The sequence below is a fragment of the Bombina bombina genome, chromosome 8 (genome assembly GCF_027579735.1).
Source record: "Bombina bombina isolate aBomBom1 chromosome 8, aBomBom1.pri, whole genome shotgun sequence".
Lineage (NCBI taxonomy): Eukaryota > Metazoa > Chordata > Amphibia > Anura > Bombinatoridae > Bombina > Bombina bombina.
The window spans coordinates 352,588,117-352,603,012 of NC_069506.1; positions in this window are offsets into that span (position 1 = coordinate 352,588,117).

Sequence of the window (14,896 nt, forward strand, 5' to 3'; positions counted from 1 at the left end):
ATCGAGTACAGGTTGGGGATTGCCTTTTGTGAAAAGAAATTTCGGCCGGGTACCTTCCACTGCGGTGTCCCAATAGCTACAATTTTTTTGAACGCCTCAGACTCCACCAGCTTGTATTGTAAAAGCTGGCGGGCTAAGAGTTCAGACAAGCCAGCTGTCAGACACCGGGCAAGGGGGTGACTTTGTGACATTGGCTTCTTACTCTCAAACATGTCCTTGACAGACACCTGACTGTGGGCAGATGAGCAGGAACTGCTCCGGAAGAGAGACAAAGTGGCGGATGGTGGAGAGGGGGCAAGGAGGACAGCAGTGGTTGATGTGGCTGAAGATGCTGGACCAGGAGGAGGATGGCGGCTTTGAGTTTGTGTGCTGCTTCTACTCATGTGTTGATCCCATAGGTGTTTGTGATGTGCGATCATGTGCCTTCGCAAAGCAGTTGTACCTAGGTGGGTGTTGGACTTCCCACGACTCAGTTTCTTTTGGCACAGGTTGCAAATGGCATCGCTGTTCTCAGAGGCAGACACACAAAAAAATGCCACACTGCTGATCTCTGCGATGACGGCATTCTGGTGGTGGCAACAGCATGCGTTGATTGGCGTGCTGTCTGGCTGACCCCGGGTGCCGATGCATGCTGTCTGACTGTGCCACTAGCTCCTTGCGGCGACCTCCCCCTGCTTCCAACTCGTCTCCTCCTCCTCTCTGTCTCCCCATCTGAACTTTCCCCCTGTTCTTCTTCTCTTCTAGCGGGCACCCACGTGACATCCACGGATGCATAGTCATCATCAACCGCTTCACTTGTATCTGACAAATCGACAAAGGAAGCAGCAGTGGGTACAACATCATCATCATCACACCATACGTCCATGTCTGTAATGCTGCCTGACTGAGACATATCACTGTTATCTACATCCTCTGTCAATGATGGTTGCGCATCACTCATTTCTTCTAACTGATGTGTAAATAACTCCTCTGACACATCAAGTGAAGCGGCTGTGGTGCTAGTGTTGGTGGTGGCGGCAGGCGGGCGAGTGGTAACTTGAGAGGTGCCCAAAGATAAGCTGGAGGAGGATGGTGCGTCAAGGTTCGGAGCGGAAGCTATAGAAGATTGGGTGTCCTGTGTTAAAAAGTCAACTATTTCCTCAGGATTTTTCGAGTTCATGGGATGTGGCCTCTGTACACTGGGCATTATTCTAGAGCCAAAGGGAATCACAGCACCACGACCACAATGGCACCTGCGGGGTGGCCTGCCTCTGCCTGTCATTTGTTTTTAAATGTACTCTTACACTACTATTAAACAAGATATGAGTGGTGGCACTGGGCAAGTGGGCACAGTATACGCTGTGAGCCTGACACAAAAATGCAGACTGATGTTTCACAGTCCAAAAAGTTTTTATTTTTTTAAATGTACACTTACACTACTATTAAACAAGATATGAGTGGTGGCACTGGGCAAGTGGGCACAGTATACGCTGTGAGCCTGACACAAAAAGGCAGACTGATGTTTCACAGTTCAAAAAGTTTTTTTTTTGTTTTTAAATGTACACTTACACTACTATTAAACAAGATATGAGTGGTGGCACTGGGCAAGTGGGCACAGTATACGCTGTGAGCCTGACACAAAAAAGCAGACTGATGTTTGACAGTACAAAAAGTTTTTATTTTTTTTAAAGTACACTTACACTACTATTAAACAAGATATGAGTGGTGCCACTGGGCAAGTGGGCACAGTATACGCTGTGAGCCTGGCACACACGCTGGCAGGCAGGCAACTGCAATTAGATTACACAAGCAGACTGATGTTTCACAGTCAAAAAGTTTTTTTTTTTAAATTTACGTTACTGTTGCACCAGATATGAGTGGTGGCACTGGGCAAGTGGGCACAGTATACGCTGTGAGCCTGGCACACACGCTGGCAGGCAGGCAACTGCAATTAGATTACACAAGCAGACTGATGTTTCACAGTCAAAAAAGTGTTTTTTTTTAAATTATTTACACTACTGTTACACCAGATATGAGTGGTGGCACTGGGCAAGTGGGCCTGGCACACACGCTAGCAGGCAGGCAACTGCATTTAGATTACACTAGCAGACTGATGTTTCACAGTTAAAAAAGTTTTTTTTTTAAATTATTTACACTACTGTTACACCAGATATGAGTGGTGGCACTGGGCAAGTGGGCCTGGCACACACGCTGGCAGGCAGGCAACTGCAATTAGATTACACTAGCAGACTGATGTATCACAGTCAAAAAAGTTTTTTTTTTAATTATTTACACTACTGTTACACCAGATATGAGTGGTGGCACTGGGCAAGTGGGTCTGGCACACACGCTGGCAGGCAGGCAGGCAACTACAATTAGATTACACTAGCAGACTGATGTTTCACAGTCAAAAAAGTGTTGTTTTTTTAAAATTATTTACACTACTGTTACACCAGATATGAGTGGTGGCACTGGGCAAGTGGGCCTGGCACACACGCTGGCAGGCAGGCAACTGCATTTAGATTACACTAGCAGACTGATGTTTCACAGTCAAAGTGTTTTTTTTTAAATTATTTACACTACTGTTACACCAGATTTGAGTGGTGGCACTGGGCAAGTGGGCCTGGCACACACGCTGGCAGGCAGGCAGGCAACTGCAATTAGATTACACTAGCAGACTGATGTTTCACAGTCAAAAAAGTTTTTTTTTGTTTTAAATTATTTACACTACTGTTACACCTGATATGAGTGGTGGCACTGTGTTAGTGGGCCTAACACACACGCTAGCAGGCAGGCAACTGCAATTAGATTACACAAGCAGACTGATGTTTCACAGTCAAAAAAGTTGTTTTTTTTTTTTAATTATTTACACTACTGTTACACCAGATATGAGTGGTGGCACTGGGCAAGTGGGTCTGGCACACACGCTGGCAGGCAGGCAGGCAGGCAACTACAATTAGATTACACTAGCAGACTGATGTTTCACAGTCAAAAAAGTGTTGTTTTTTTTAATTATTTACACTACTGTTACACCAGATATGAGTGGTGGCACTGGGCAAGTGGGCCTGGCACACACGCTGGCAGGCAGGCAACTGCATTTAGATTACACTAGCAGACTGATGTTTCACAGTCAAAGTGTTTTTTTTTAAATTATTTACACTACTGTTACACCAGATATGAGTGGTGGCACTGGGCAAGTAGCTTGGCAGTCAAGCAACTGCAATTAGTTTACACAGGGAAAAAAAATGATGTTCTAGCCCTAAAAAGGGCTTTTTGGGGTGCTGTCCTTAAAGCAGAGATCAGATGAGTCCTTCCGGACTGTAGTGGACACTGAATACACTAGCCTAGCTATCAATTTCCCTATAAAATCACCAGCAGCTACACTGTCCCTCCTCTCACTAACAATGCAGCTTCCGAATGAATCTAAAATGGCTGCTGTTCAGGTGCTGGGAGGGTCTGGGAGGGAGTGTCTGCTGATTGGCTGGAATGTGTCTGCAGACTGTGAGATACAGGGTCAAAGTTTACTCAATGATGACGAATAGGGGGCGGATCGAACATCGCATATGTTCGCCCGCCGCGGCGAACACGAACAAGCTATGTTCACCGGGAACTATTCGCCAGCGAACAATTCGCGACATCACTACATATTATATGTTCAACATTTTTATGAAGGGAATGGACGCACTTTCTACGCAAAAGTTATTGTTTGTTTGTTTTTTGTTTTACTAAATTGAGTCAATTCAGTTATTTTTTTTATTGCTCTCCCGATTTTTACTTATCCATCTCTTTCTTTCATGTAATTAGCAAGAGTCCATGAGCTAGTGACGTATGGGATATACAATCCTGCCAGGAGGGGCAAAGTTTCCCAAACCTCAAAATGCCTATAAATACACCCCTCACCACACCCACAATTCAGTTTTACAAACTTTGCCTCCTATGGAGGTGGTGAAGTAAGTTTGTGCTAGATTTCTACGTTGATATGCGCTTCTCATCATTTTGAAGCCCTATTCCTCTCAGAGTACAGTGAATGACAGAGGCATGTGAAGGGAGTATCACCTATTAAATGCAATGGTTTTCCTCACGGGAGATCTATTTCATAGGTTCTCTGTTATCAGTCGTAGAGATTCATCTCCTACCTCCCTTATTCAGATCGACTATATACTCTTATATACCATTACCTCTGCGTATTCTCGTTTCAGTACTGGTTTGGCTCTCTGCTATATGTGGATGGGTGTCTTTCGGTAAGTATGTTTTCATTACTTAAGACACTCTCAGCTATGGTTTGGCACTTTATGTATTAAAGTAAAGTTCTAAATATATGTATTGTACTTATATTTGCCATGAGTCAGGTTTATGTATATTTCCTTTTGCAGACTGTCAGTTTCATATTTGGGAAAAAACATATTTAGGAAACTATTTTTCTTAACTGGGGTATAGTCTTTTTTCAATTGACTGCTTTTTCATTCAATTTTGCGGGCAAAATTAGACTCGTGAGGGCACAAAATGCCAAAGTTTATTGCGTCATTCTTGGCACGAGACTTTTTTTGGTGCGAAGGGACGTCCGATGACGCAAATTCGTCATTTCCGGCCTCTTAGTTCCTTGTACAAGGTTGTGTCTACAATGACGTGGGTGTGTCATTTCCGGATGTTGTTAGAGCCAAAAAATGTTGAGTTTGCATTGTGCGTCATACTTGGTGCCAAATAATTTCATTATTTAAAACCCCATTCCTATATGCCTCTTGCCTTTTTCTATGTCAAAGGGCTATATTCCTGAAACTGCCATATAAGGAAATTGATAATTTTGCTTTATATGTTGTTTTTTCTCTTACATTTGCAAGATGTCTCAATCTGATCCTGTCTCAGAAACCACTGTTGGAACCCTGCTGCCTGTTAACAGTTCTACCAAAGCTAAGTGCATCTGCTGTAAATTTGTGGAGATCAGGGGGCCTAGTTATCAAGCCGTCAACCTCAAATACGCTGCGTATTCCGCAGCGTATTTGTGGCGAGGCTGATTCGCCTTAGTTATCAAAGGCTCGAGACCGGCAAAAGTAGAATTTTGTGACGTAAACTTCGATCCGCCGGACTCAGTCCGACACAGATCGATTCTTACGTCACTCCAGATGTTCCGCACACAAGTGCGGCACAATCTCACTACTTTTGCTAGTTATCAAAAAACTAGCAGGTACGCTCGGCACTTTTACGGCCCAGCGTACCTGGTTTTCAAAGCACCAGCCTGGAGGCGGCGGATCCCATAGGAATCAATGGGAGTCTGACCATAGCGAAAGTACAAGTTCGCTGCTGCCAGACATCCCATTCATTCCTATGGGAGCTGTCTACACCTAACACCCTAACATGTACCCCGAGTCTAAACACCGCTAATCTGACCCCCCCTACACCGCCGCAACTACATAAAGTTATTACCCCCTAAACCGCCGCTCCCGGAGCCCACCGCAACTATAATAAATGTATTAACCCCTAAACCGCCACTCCCTGAACCCGCCGCAACCTATGTTAAATGTATTAACCCCTATCCTGCCCCCCTACACCGTCGCCACCTATAATAAATTTATTAACCCCTATCCTGCCCCCCACTACGCCGCCGCCACTGTAATAAAATGATTAACCCCTAAACCTAAGTCTAACACTAACCCTAACGCCCCCCTAACTTAAATATTAATTAAATAAATCTAAATAAATTAACTCTTATTAACTAAATGAATCCTATTTAAAACTAAATACTTACCTTTAAAATAAACCCTAATATAGCTACAATATAAATAATAATTATATTGTAGCTATCTTAGGATTTATTTTTATTTTACAGGTAACTTTCAATTTATTTTAACCAGGTACAATAGCTATTAAATAGTTATTAACTATTTAATAGCTTACCTAGCTAAAATAAAGAGAAATGTACCTGTGAAATAAATCCTAACCTAAGTTACAATTACACCTAACACTACACTATACTTTAATAAATTATTCCTATTTAAAAATAAATACTTACCTGTAAAATAAACCCTAAGATAGCTACAATGTAATTAATAATTATATTATAGCTATCTTAGGATTTATATTTATTTTACAGGTATCTTTGTATTTATTTTAGCTAGTTAGAATAGTTATTAAATAGTTATTAACTATTTAATAACTACCTAGCTAAAAGAAATACAAAATTACCTGTAAAATAAATCCTAACCTAAGTTACAATTAAACCTAATACTACACTATCATTAAATTAATTAAATAAACTACCTACAAATAACTACAATTAAATACAATTACATAAACTAACTAAAGTACAAAAAATAAAAAAAGCTAAGTTACAAAAAATAAAAAATTAAGTTACAAACATGTTAAAAATATTACAACAATTTTAAGCTACTTACACCTAATCTAAGCCCCCTAATAAAATAACAAACCCCCCCAAAATAAAAAAAATCCCTACCCTATTCTAAATTAAATAAATTTCAAAGCTCTTTTACCTTACCAGCCCTTAAAAGGGCCATTTGTGGGGGCATGCCCCAAAAAGTTCAGCTCTTTTGCCTGTAAAAGAAAAATACAACCCCCCCCAACATTAAAACCCACCACCCACATACCCCTAATCTAACCCAAACCCCCCTTACAAAAACCTAACACTAATCCCCTGAAGATCATCCTACCTTGAGTCATCTTCACTCAGCCGAGCCACCGATGGAACTGAAGAGGACATCCGGAGCGGAAGAAGTTAATCCTCCAAGCGGCGCTGAAGAAATCTTCCATCCGATGAAGTCATCATCCATGCGGCGCTGAAGAAGTCTTCGATCCGGCCGATGTCATCTTCAAAGAGGCGCTGAAGAGGTCTTCTATCCGGGCGAAGTCATCTTCCAAGCCGGGTCTTGAATCTTCCTTCCGCCGACGCGGAACCACCTTCTTCACCGACGGACTACGACGAATGACGGCTCCTTTAAGGGACGTCATCCAAGATGGCGTCCCCTCAATTCCGATTGGCTGATAGGATTCTATCAGCCAATCGGAATTAAGGTAGGAAAAATCTGATTGGCTGATGGAATCAGCCAATCAGATTGAGCTCGCATTCTATTGGCTGTTCCGATCAGCCAATAGAATGCGAGCTCAATCTGATTGGCTGATTGGATCAGCCAATCGGATTGAACTTGAATCTGATTGGCTGATTCCATCAGCCAATTAGATTTTCCTACCTTAATTCCGATTGGCTGATAGAATCCTATCAGCCAATCGGAATTGAGGGGACGCCATCTTGGATGACGTCCCTTAAAGGAGCCGTCATTCGTCGTAGTCCGTCGGTGAAGAAGGTGGTTCCGCGTCGGCGGAAGGAAGATTCAAGACCCGGCTTGGAAGATGACTTCGCCCGGATAGAAGACCTCTTCAGCGCCTCTTTGAAGATGACATCGGCCGGATCGAAGACTTCTTCAGCGCCGCATGGATGATGACTTCATCGGATGGAAGATTTCTTCAGCGCCGCTTGGAGGATTAACTTCTTCCGCTCCGGATGTCCTCTTCAGTTCCATCGGTGGCTCGGCTGAGTGAAGACGACTCAAGGTAGGATGATCTTCAGGGGATTAGTGTTAGGTTTTTGTAAGGGGGGTTTGGGTTAGATTAGGGGTATGTGGGTGGTGGGTTTTAATGTTGGGGGGGGGTTGTATTTTTCTTTTACAGGCAAAAGAGCTGAACTTTTTGGGGCATGCCCCCACAAATGGCCCTTTTAAGGGCTGGTAAGGTAAAAGAGCTTTGAAATTTATTTAATTTAGAATAGGGTAGGGATTTTTTTTATTTTGGGGGGGTTTGTTATTTTATTAGGGGGCTTAGATTAGGTGTAAGTAGCTTAAAATTGTTGTAATATTTTTAACATGTTTGTAACTTAATTTTTTATTTTTTGTAACTTAGCTTTTTTTATTTTTTGTACTTTAGTTAGTTTATGTAATTGTATTTAATTGTAGTTATTTGTAGGTAGTTTATTTAATTAATTTAATGATAGTGTAGTATTAGGTTTAATTGTAACTTAGGTTAGGATTTATTTTACAGGTAATTTTGTATTTCTTTTAGCTAGGTAGTTATTAAATAGTTAATAACTATTTAATAACTATTCTAACTAGCTAAAATAAATACAAAGATACCTGTAAAATAAATATAAATCCTAAGATAGCTATAATATAATTATTAATTACATTGTAGCTATCTTAGGGTTTATTTTACAGGTAAGTATTTATTTTTAAATAGGAATAATTTATTAAAGTATAGTGTAGTGTTAGGTGTAATTGTAACTTTGGTTAGGATTTATTTCACAGGTACATTTCTCTTTATTTTAGCTAGGTAAGCTATTAAATAGTTAATAACTATTTAATAGCTATTGTACCTGGTTAAAATAAATTGAAAGTTACCTGTAAAATAAATATAAATCCTAAGATAGCTACAATATAATTATTATTTATATTGTAGCTATATTAGGGTTTATTTTAAAGGTAAGTATTTAGTTTTAAATAGGATTCATTTAGTTAATAAGAGTTAATTTATTTAGATTTATTTAATTAATATTTAAGTTAGGGGGGCCTTAGGGTTAGGGTTAGACTTAGGTTTAGGGGTTAATCATTTTATTACAGTGGCGGCGGCGTAGTGGGGGGCAGGATAGGGGTTAATAAATTTATTATAGGTGGCGACGGTGTAGGGGGGGCAGATTAGGGGTTACTAGGTATAATGTAGGTGGCAGCGGTGTCCGGGAGCAGCGGTTTAGGGGTTAATATATTTATAAGAGTTGCGGCGTGGTCTAGGAGCGGCGGTTTAGGGTTAATACATTTATAAGAGTTGCGGCAGGGTCTAGGAGCGGCGGTTTAGGGGTTAATACATTTATAAGAGTTGCGGCAGGGTCTAGGAGCGGCGGTTTAGGGGTTAGTAACTTTATTTAGTTGCGGGGGGCTCCGGGGGCGCCGGTATAGGGATAGAACAGTGTAGTTTAGTGTGAGTGCTTAGTGACAGGCTAGCAATAAAGCTGGGAAAAAGCCAAAGGGCAGCGAGATCGGATGAGTGATAACTCTCACAGTCCGCTGCTCATCGCCCCGTGGCTTTTTGACAGCTTTATTTGATAACTTAGGCGTATTTTTTTCAGGTCCGCGGCGGCGAAGGTAGGCGAGCTTAGGCGGACGTATTGGGCCGGCGAAGCCAGAAAAGTAGACGGCTTGATAACTAGCCCCCTATATCTCCAGCTGTGGTATGTAATAGTTGTCATGATAAGCTTTTACATGCAGATAATGTGTCCATCAGTAATAGTACAATGCCTGTTGTTCCTTCAACATCTAATGTACATGATATTCCTGTGAATATAAAAGATTTTATTGCTGATGCAATTCAGAAGGCTTTGTCTGCCACCCCACCTTCTAATACATGTAAAAGGTCTTTTAAAACTTCTCATAAAGTTGAAATTTCAAATGACAAACAACATACTGAATTATCCTCCTCTGATTCAGAAGATCCTTCCTCAGATATTGACACTGACAAATCTACTTATCTATTTAAAATGGATTATCTTCGTTCCTTGTTAAAAGAGGTGTTGATTATATTGGATATTGAGAAAACTAGTCCTCTTGATATTAAAACTAGGAAACGTTTAAATTCTGTTTATAAACCTCCTGTAGTTACTTCAGAGGTTTTTCCAGTTCCTGATGCTATTTCTGGTATGATTTCTAAGGAATAGAATAGCCCTGGTACTTCTTTTATTCCTTCTTCGGTTTAAAAAAATTGTATCCTTTTCCAGCAGTTAGACTGGAGTTTTGGGAAAAGATCCCCAAAGTTGATGGGGCTATTTCTACTCTTGCTAAACGTACTACTATTCCTATAGTACTTCTTTTAAAGACCCTTTAGATAGGAAACTTGAATCTTATCTAAGGAAAGCTTATGTCATGTTTGCATCCGTTCATCGCCGTGTCGCCGCGGCTCCCGGAACTTCTCTGTGTGTCTGACGTCATGTTGCTTAGCAACATGACGCTTTCTCAACACACCCCTCTGATGACGATTACGCTCCTGCCCTTTAAACAACGGCGGGAGATCTGAATCTGGGCCCGTTTGTTTGCTACCCTTTGGATTGTGAGTACCGTATCTTTCTGATCTTTTGTGTACCGATTTCTGCCTGCCTGACCAAGCCTCTTGCCTAATCCCTACTTGCTGATATTTGGATATAGACTTCTGCCTGCCTGACCTTGCCTGTAGCTTTTACCCTTTTGCTGATACTTGGATGCCGACTTCTGCTTGCCTGACCTTGTCTTTTGCCTATACCTTTTGCTGATATTTGGATATAGACTTCTGCCTGCCTGACCTTGCTTTTGCCTTTACCTTTAAACCTTATCTTTGATAAACAAAACCTGCTTAAAGGGACATTCTACTTTTACAAGCTGCAAAAGAGAACTTTGCCTTTCTGTTTGTTATAAACCTGCTTAAAGGGACATTTTACTTTTACAAGCTGCACAAGAGAACTTTGCCTTTCTGTTTGTTATAAACCTGCTTAAAGGGACATTTTACTTTTACAAGCTGCAAAAGAGAACTTTGCCTTTCTGTTTGTTATAAACCTGCTTAAAGGGACATTTTACTTTTACAAGCTGCAAAGGAGAACTTTGCCTTTCTGTTTGTTATACACCTGCTTAAAAGGGACATTTACTTTTACAAGCTGCAAAAGAGAACTTTACCTTTCTGTTTGTTATACACCTGCTTAAAAGGAACTTTTACTTTTACAAGCTGCAAAAGAGAACTTTTCCTTTGTTTTACAAGCCTGTTAAAGAGGACCTATTTCAGAAGCTTCAAGTAAGAGCATTTCCTTTTTGTTCTTTTTACTACTTAAAGGGACGTTTTATCCTTTGTGGCTTTCCTGCATTCTGGAACAATATTCATTTTTGTTTTCTTCTAATCTGCTTCCTGAGTGGGTCACGTCCTGGATATTTCTCAGTGTGCTAGCGTGTGCTTTTCAATTCACGCTAGCAGTTGGGTTACATCCCGGATTGATTCCAGAGCGGCTGACATTACAAACGGGCCTCTAAAATGGACCCCACTGAATTATCTATGGCCGTGGCTCACCAGGGACAGCTCTTGGGTTCTCATGCCACTCACTTGCAGTCTCTGGACACTAAACTTGATCAAATTACTGCTCTATTACAAAATTTGGTTGCTACAGCACCTCCCAATCCTAATCCCAATCCAAATCCGATTGAGGCATTACCTCCTCCGATTCCTAACAATCAGTCTCAGGTACAACTAAGTCCCAGGATACCTCTTCCGGATAAATATGATGGGAATCCTGAAGAATGTAGAGGCTTTCTGAATCAATGCCGTCTTCATTTCCGAAATAGCCCTACTCTCTTTGCTACTGCCTCTTCTAGAATCACATTTCTTATTTCCTTAATGAAAGGAAAAGCCTTGGCTTGGGTATCACCTTTGCTAGAAAAGAATGATCCTATACTGTTGGATGTTGATACATTTTTATCTACATTCTCAAACGTATTCGATAAACCTGGAAGGTCATCCGCTGCTGAAGCTACTCTCCTGGATTTACGTCAAGGAAATCAACCAGTCTCTCAATATGCTATTGAGTTCCGCACCCTTGCCTCTGAAACCACTTGGAATCAGGGAGCACTCAGAGCCGCTTTCCGTAAAGGACTTTCTGAGCGTCTCAAAGATGAATTGGTGTATCGTGAACTTCCAGAGTCCTTAGAAGCCTTAATAAATCTCTGTATCAGTCTCGACGCCAGGTTTCGTGAACGCCAACAAGAAAAGGATAGAACACAGAGGACTTCAACTCGAACTCCTTTTCGTTTGGCTCCTCGTTTTTCTAATCCAGTCACTCCAGCCTCTCCTACTACTGATCAGGCTGAACCCATGGAAGTAGGAAGTATAAAATTAACTGAGACTGAACGCTTGAGAAGACGGACTCTTGGCTTATGTCTGTACTGTGGCCTTAAAGGGCATTTATTAAGGGATTGTCCTACTAGGCCAGTAAAAGCCAGGGCTTAACTCTAGTCCAGGGAACTGAGTTAAGCCAAAATAGTGGTCATTCCCTATACAAGAAACTCTTTGTTCCAGTAACTCTTCTAATTGGACATAAGAAGATCTATACCCAAGCTCTAATTGATTCTGGTTCTGGAGGTGTGTTCATTGACTCTACATTTGTTTCTACTCATTCTATACCCTTACTAAAGAAGGAGTATTCCATTTCAGTCTCTACGGTCAGTGGAGATCCTTTGGGTTCTGGATACATTCAGTTTTCTACTCAACCCTTACTCTTCACCGTAGGAATACTTCATTCCGAGACAATTTGTTTCGATGTCATTCCCACTCCACAATTTCCCATTATCTTGGGATTACCCTGGCTCCAGATTCACAATCCCATTTTTTCTTGGACTTTCGGTGAACTCATTTCCTGGGGATCTACATGCCAGACTAAATGTCTTCAAAAGATTACTAAGTTACCACTCACTATTGCTCTCACAGTTGAAACTCCGGAATCCTTACCTATGCATTACCATGACTTTGTGGATGTTTTCTCCAAAAAAGAAGCTGAACGTCTTCCTCCTCATCGCCCTTTTGATTGTCCCATTGATCTCCTTCCTGGGGCTGCCTATCCTCGTGGCAAGACATATCCACTTTCTAAACCAGAAAACATGGCTCTGGAAGAATATATAAAAGACAATCTGGCTAGAGGATTTATTCGACCCTCTTCTTCCCCCGTAGGGGCTGGTTTCTTTTTTGTGGGAAAAAAGGATGGCGGATTAAGACCCTGTATTGATTATCGTGGATTGAATCAGATTACCATCAAGAACAGTTATCCTCTGCCCCTTATTCCTGAACTTTTTACTTATCTTCAGGGAGCCACCATTTTCACCAAACTCGACCTACGTGGTGCATACAACTTGATCCGTATACGCGAAGGAGATGAGTGGAAGACTGCCTTTAACACTCGATTTGGGCATTATGAATATTTGGTCATGCCCTTCGGGCTATGCAATGCTCCGGCGGTTTTCCAGCATTTTGTAAACGAGATCTTTCGTGATTTTTTGAATATTTTTGTTATCATATACCTGGACGACATCTTAATTTTTTCTCAGAACCATCAAGATCATGTGCATCACGTCAAGAAAGTACTTCAACGTCTAAGAGAATTCCATCTGTTTGCTAAACTGGAGAAGTGTTCCTTCCATCAAAAATCCATACCCTTTCTGGGTTATGTAATATCGGCATCTGGATTCGAAATGGACCCTACTAAACTTTCTGCCATATTGGATTGGCCTAGACCTGATTCTTTGAAGGCTTTACAACGTTTCCTAGGCTTCGCCAATTATTACAGAAAGTTCATCAAGAATTTTGCTACTATTACTTCTCCTCTTACTTCTCTCACTAGAAAAGGACAAAACTGTAAAGTATGGCCGTCTGAGGCTATAGAAGCTTTTGAATCTCTCAAAGAAGCTTTTTCCTCAGCTCCTATCCTTCGTCATCCAAATCCTGAGTTTCAATTTATTCTGGAGGTAGATGCTTCCTCTGTTGCTGCTGGAGCTGTTCTGTCTCAACGAATACCAGAGACTGGAAGGATTCATCCTGTTGCTTTTTTCTCTAAAAAATTCACTCCTTCCGAATTTAACTATGACGTAGGGAATAAAGAGTTGCTTGCCATCAAAATGGCATTGGATGAATGGAGACATTGGCTGGAAGGTACTTCTTTGCCATTTACTATACTTACTGATCATAAGAACCTTCTGTATCTCCAAACAGCCAAACGATTAAATTCCAGGCAAGCACGCTGGTCATTATTCTTCTCTCGGTTTCACTATAATTTGTCTTACATACCTGGTTCAAAAAATATTAAAGCAGACGCACTTTCCAGACAATTTCAAGATACCCCAGTTCCTGAGTCTGGTACCATTCTTCAACCTCATGAAGTCATTGCCCAGTTAACAACTTCTTGGTTACAAGAATTACAGTCCGCTCAAAAGCATCTTCCTTTGTCCTGTAAACCTCCCGATGGTTTACTCTTTGTTCCTGAACGCCTTCGTTCCAAGATTTTATTTTGGGCTCATGATAGTCCCCTTTCTGGACATCCTGGCATCAGTATTACCACTCGAAACCTCAAACAACATGTCTGGTGGCCTACACTCTCTCAAGATGTGAAGGATTACGTCTCAGTATGCACACAATGTGCCATGAACAAAACTCCACGCCAACTTCCTTCAGGATTACTCCAACCATTGCCTATACCTCACCAGCCTTGGACTCATGTATCCATGGACTTTATTACTGATCTTCCCTTGTCCACTGGGAACAATACTATCTGGGTGGTGGTCGACAGGTTCACTAAGACGGCTCATTTTGTACCCTTGCCAGGATTACCATCTGCCAAAAGACTCTCTGAACTTTTTATTCTACATATTGTAAGAATCCATGGATTTCCTCTAGATATTGTGTCAGATAGAGGGGTACAATTCGTTTCACGATTTTGGAGGTCACTTTGTAAACATTTTGGTACTACTATATCTCTCTCTACTTCTCACCACCCACAATGGAATGGTCAGACTGAAAGAGTAAACCAGTGTCTTGAAACATATCTTAGACATTATGTGGATCATTATCACTCTAACTGGACTTCTTACCTTCCTTTGGCTGAATTGGCTCATAATGCCCGGTACAATTCCTCCCTTCAGACTTCTCCTTTTCATGCAGCTTACGGATATCAGCCTAGGACATTCCCTTTGCATACTTCCTCCACAGTGAATCCTGCTTCTGATCTTACAGCCCGAAGATTAACTCGACATTGGCAGAAGATACATCGTATTCTTTCTGTAACTTCTAGACGTTACAAGTTCTTTTCAGATCTTCGACGGAAGAAGGCTCCCAAATATCGCTCTGGTGATAAAGTTTGGATTTCCTCTCG